Genomic DNA, 5,856 nt, shown 5'->3' with positions numbered 1-5,856 from the left:
CCCCTCTCCCCCCGCATGCTTGGTGGCAGACCTGGAAGTGGACTGGAAGTACTTCCAGCCCATTTCCAGGCTTGTGCCCCCCCCCCCAAGCTTGTTAATTGGCTGCAGGGGGGAACCCAGGTCCCCCCCAGACCCCGAAGGCACTAGTCACCAAGCTAGAGGGCCTGTAAGATCATTAAGTCCAGTCCCCTACCATGGTCAGGAGGTTATTGGACTCAAATGAGCTTGATGAGGTGCTTGTCCAGCCTCCTCTTGAACACCCCCAAGGGTGGCAACTGCACCACCTCTGCTGGGAGTGTATTCCAGATTCTAGATGCCCTTATGGAAAAGAAGTTTTTCTTTGTGTCCAGCTTAATTTTTTCCTCAATTACCTTGTGCCTATTGGCCCTTGTCCTGCCAAGGGGTACCCTTCTGAAGAGTTGCTCCCCCAGATCTTGGTGTTCATCCCTGACATATTTGTAGGCAGCTATCAAATCACCTCTCAGTCTTTTCTTGCTCAGGCTGAACAAAGCCAATTCCTGCAGTCTCTCCTCATAGGGCCTATCCTCTAGGCCCCTAATCATATTGGTGGCCCTTCTCTGTACCCTTTTGAGTTTATCCACATCCTCCTATGTGGTGCCTAAAACTGGACACAGTACTCGAGCTGTAGCCTCACCAACACCAAATAGAGGGGGAGGAACATCCCTCTGGATCTATTCGCAATACATCAGCTGATGCACACTAGAGTTCTGTTTGCCCTGCCGGTGACTTTATCACATTGTTGGCTCATATTCATCTTCTGTTCAATTGTCACCCCCAGTTCCCTTTCAGATGAAGTGCCAGGCAGTGGACCACCACCCACAGTATAGAAGGTTCTTCATATATATATGTTTATGTTTTTGTATATGTATATGTATAATGGCAATATATAATGGGATCCTCTCAAAATACCTTAACTAATTTCAACTGCATGGATAGGTACTTAGTAGATACTCCCCATGCCTGAAGACGGGTGATTGTGCCCAAAAGCTTGCAAAGAACTTTTTTCCAACTACTCAGTTGGTCATAACAGTAGGAGTACCTCAGTACTGCTGTATATGAATAACCACCTTTTGGGGTCATTTAGGACAAACTTGAACCTCCATGTCTTACTATAAATATTAGTATTAAAATGGAGCATTCAAGAAGATCTGTACTTGCAAGGGGGAATGGGAATTAAGTTACAATGCAGTTGAAATTAGTAAAGGTATTTTGATAGAATGCCATTATAATATAGTTTAATCCAAAATATACACTGACAACATCACAAAGTTACTTCAGGTGAAGTTGATTAGAGTTGATTCCACAACACAAAGCAGCAAAAGGGAGAGAGGACCACCACTGTCTAAACTGGTTATCTTTGTTGCGGTACAAGCTCCCAGCAACAATAAGCACACCACCTAATGGAACTTTTATACCTAGTTAGACTGTATGATCCTCCCTTTGGCCTTTGGTATTCTGGGAAATGTAGTTCAGAAGTCATTCAGCTGTAGAATATTCATTTGCAATTGCATAGATATAGTGTACTTTAAGAATTGCTCTTGTTCATTTAAGTAGGTAGGAGAGTTACTCATATGTGTTGCAACCCAAGCAAGTATATGTTTTGTTTTGTGGATAAATTGATTATTTGTGTTTTTGTTAAGAAGGAGAAACTCAGAAGGATTTTGCACAGAAAACAATCAAACATATAAAGAAAGCCAAGTTGGGGAAAATACTGGAAAAGCCTGGTCATGGTTGTTTTCTTTGGGTTCTAACATTTATGCTTATTTATGATTCAGCTGATGCATTGGCAACATGTAGGGGGTGCATGTGTGTGTATGTGCATGAGATTCACCATGCATCCCCTGAGAGAAGTGCCACCGACACTTGCTACTTGCCACCCCCCACCACCAGCAATGCCGCCACCACCTGCAGATGATCACCAATCACTGCTAGCCACCACTGACACTGCTGGCAGTGTCTGTGGGTGGTTGCCAACAGCTGGTCAGTGCTCACCACCCTCCCCCCACTGCTGCCAAGACTGCTGTAGCCACCTGCAGGAACTCCCTGCTTGCCATTGCCACACCCTTGCTGCTGCTGCCACCGCCAGCCTCCGGGGGCAGATGTCATTCATGAGCTGATAGAAAATTCATTAACTTGATGTGTGGTAATTTGTTCTATCATCAAATTTACCTACATCTCCTTTTAAATCATCTTGAATATGAAGACATTTTTACACAAGTCTTCAATGGTTATTCAGTAACATAGTCTCTTAATGTTGATTATTACACACACACACACACACGTATTTAAAAGCTGGAATAAATCAAATGTACCTATACATTATACTCTTCCCTTCCTGCATCCTACATAAATCAAATCAAACAATAGACAACAAAATGTGGATATTCTGCTGGAAAAGCTGAACTCCATCACAAACTCTGTAATGATATGGCTACTGAGTTTTTGTACCATTGACTTCTACTGACTGAAATCAGACAGAACTGATTAATACTGTTTACAGCTAACAGATATTTCTTTTCTTCAGTTCAAATGGTATGAGTTTAGAATAGGTCATGATAGTAGATAATTATCACTCAGCCTAATAGAGTTGCATTTGTAGCTCACTTTCCTAATTTTTAACCATAAAAATAACAGAAATTCTATAAGTATATATACAATTTGCTTCTCTGTTGCTAACTGTAGAAAATAGTGCATTGAACAGGAGAAATTTTCTTAAAACAAAATTCATCCTCAGTAATTTGAATGCTAGTTGAAAATTCACTACTTGCTGAAAGCAGTATTTGAGATTTCCTTGACTACATAAAGGCTTTTATCTAAAAAGTTTTAAAACATTTAATTTTGTGGAAGAAACATGGGGTAGTTTTCCTGGACAATCCAAAATGTCACCTCAGTCAATCATTAAACATTTCCTGGAGATTCTGTGGAAACATTGTCTAGTGTCACTGTAAATTCTTGGCAAGTATCAGCACATTATATTATAATATTAAATATTATTGTATTTTATTATATTAATTATGAACACATTGTATTAGTATGATATTACTACCCTGATTTCAAAATTAACAAATTAAACCATGCCATTTGTTATAACAAGGGTGCAAAATCTAAAAATAAACTTTTAACTCAATGCTGTTCTGTTTCATTGATCTGGGATGCAATGGTGAAATATTGATGTAAAGGTTGAGTAGGCTGCAGAGACATGAAAAAGAGGTGGGCCAGAGAGGAAGAACATGAAGTCATCAAAGTGAGTGATAACCAAGGCTTGAATACCCACTTCACTTGAAGGAACAGTGAAAGGAAGCTCTTTTATGCTGTAAAGAAAGAAGCATTCAAAGATAGCCTGGTAGAGAAAAAATGGAGGGAATTCAAAAATGACCCAATTAGTGAAGATGATTGTATCACTGTCATCAACAGAACAAGACAGAGTTTGATTAAAATGAAGAAGTAGGGGGATGTAGGAATAGGTACTCGAAATTCAGAAAGCAATGTGAATCTATGCAAGAAATGGAGATGTCTATGGTGGAAAGGGAGACTGGAGATTTATCAACAACATGCATGTGCATGCATCAGAAAGTGTTCTTACAGCCCCCAGAACTACCATTATTTCCATCAAAGACTCCTTGTAAGGGAAGATTACTGAATGGTTTTTCATAAGAGAAACTGATTTCTTGCATTAGCTATCTGAATAAAAGAGAGTGATGTGAGAGAGTGGAGAAATAAACTATTTATACCTTCAAGGGATCTGTCAGTCTTATATACCAGGACATGCCACTTAGACTGCTTAAAAGAGCTAATTGCAGTGCAGCAATTCAATTCCATTAGAAAAAATCCTCAAGATAAATTCTTCACTTTGGTACAGGCTAGAAGCTCGTTAAGTTGATGTATGACTAAACTTGGATCCAGTATCCTGTAAAATGTTTAAGTATACCTTTCATCAGAGGCTGCTCCTGCTGCTGTGGAATGCCCAGGGGAGTTATGGTGGAATTAAGGCAACAGCTCACCTTGATAGTTAAATATCTGCAACAAATTACTTGGTGACCTTTTAAACAGAAGCAGTTCCTATGTGTGGGGATCATACCCCCCACACACAACCAGCTTTAGGATTTAGAAGTCAACCAATGACACCCTCTAGGGGGTCATTTTCATTTAACTGTTCATTCTGCACAATGTTAAAGTTCAAGAAGGCTATGTCCAAGCAAGAATCACACCTTTGTTGCATCAGAAATGGAGCTCAGCTCATGATGGATAACTCCAACTTTTTATATGCTTTGCAAGGGATAGTCTAGAAAGTATCTATCCATTTGCATATTTGTATGGCTTCAGCTTACAATTTTCCTTCTTTACTTTTACTTTTATGCAGAATGATCAGTGAAATGTGAAAGACTCCCAAGGAGATTCATTGGGAAGGCATATGTATCAGCGCATGATGGAGCAAATCACAGAAAAAGTTATCACAGCAACCTCTGTACTGCACAGACTGTTTTATGTCCCTAATTCATAGGCTAGACACCCTTGACTTATCACAGTATCCTTTCCATTCAGCCCCAGTGGAAAAGAAGAACAGTTATGGCCATATGTCCACTGACCTGCAACTCTCTGATTAAAGCAGGAAGACAGAAAGGCAACACAGGCAGTCTAGAGCTGGGAATATTAGGGCCAGAGCCTGTGAAAACTAGGATCAGGGGGCCCACAGCTCAAGAGGGGTGGGACTGGGGCCAGGGGCCCACAACCATAGAGGGGAAAAGCCAGGGCCAGGGGTACATAGCCTGAGAGGGGCAAGCCAGGAGCTGGAGTACAGAAACCAGGTCCAGTGTAGTGGACCTAGACTTAGAGGGGGCCCAGCAAGATAAAAGGCGCAGAGGCCAGGAAGGCAGGAGCCCCAGTAAGGGTATGGAGGCATGAAGTGATAATTCATAGATTTCAGAGACATTAGGGCTAGAAGGGACCTTGAAAGATCATCGAGTCCAGCCCCCCGCCCAAAGGGCAGGAGGTCAGCTGGGGTCATAGGATCCCAGTAACATAAGCATTCAATTTGCTCTTGAAGGTGTTCAATGTAGGTGCTCAAACCACCTCTGATGGCAGGCTGTTCCAGACCTTGGGGGCTCGGACAGTAAAGAAATTCTTCCTTATGCACAGCCTGAAACGGTCTAGTAATAGTTTATGACCGTTCAACCTTGTCATCCCCTACGGCGCTCTGGTGAACAAATGTTCCCCCAGATACTGGTGGTCACCCCTAATAAACTTGTAGGTGGCCATCAGGTCGCCCCTGAGCCTGTGCTTTTCCAGGCTAAAGAGCCCCATGGCTCTCAGCCTGTCATCTTAAGGTCTGCTTTCCTGACCTCTGATCATGCGCATGGCTCTTCCATGGACTATCTCAAGCTTCTCCACATCCTTTTTGAATTGTGGAGCCCAAAACTGGATGCAATACTCCAGCTACGGCCTCACCAAGGCCAAGTACAAGGGGAGAAGGACATCCTGGGATTTGCTTGAAAAGCATCTATGGATGCAAGCCAGTGTTTTGGTCACTTTAGTAGCTGCAGCATTGTATTGCAGGCTCACATTCATCTTGTGGTCAGTGATGACCCCCAAGTCTCTTTCTTCTGTAGTGCTAGCCAGTGTCGCACTGCTGGACCTATAAGGATGCTGCAGGTTTTTCCTCCCAAGGTGGAGAACCTTGCATTTTTCAGTGTTAAACGCCATCAAGTTCTCATCTGCCCATTACCTGAGCCTGTCCAGGTCAGCCTGGATCGCCCTCCTGTCTTCTGGTGTGGATGCTTTGCCCCAAAGTTTGGTGTCATTGGCAAACTTGGCCAGTCTGCTTCTGACTCCAATGTC

The 5,856-nt window shown here is 42.5% G+C and overlaps 1 long non-coding RNA gene across 1 annotated transcript in view; it reads left to right on the top strand.

The window, feature by feature from the left end:
* Positions 1-5,856, top strand: part of LOC109320164 — a 13,106-nt gene that overhangs the window by 2,857 nt on the left and 4,393 nt on the right. The window contains exon 2 of the long non-coding RNA XR_002103738.1: positions 5,104-5,106. This is a non-coding gene — a long non-coding RNA (uncharacterized LOC109320164). The remainder of the gene's footprint in view (positions 1-5,103; positions 5,107-5,856) is intronic.

The sequence above is a fragment of the Crocodylus porosus genome, unplaced genomic scaffold (genome assembly GCF_001723895.1).
Source record: "Crocodylus porosus isolate Cpor-Errol unplaced genomic scaffold, CroPor_comp1, whole genome shotgun sequence".
In the NCBI taxonomy this organism is placed as follows: Eukaryota; Metazoa; Chordata; order Crocodylia; family Crocodylidae; genus Crocodylus; species Crocodylus porosus.
Note: the sequence above shows the minus strand (reverse complement) of the source record. Positions and strands in the feature narration are given on the sequence as shown.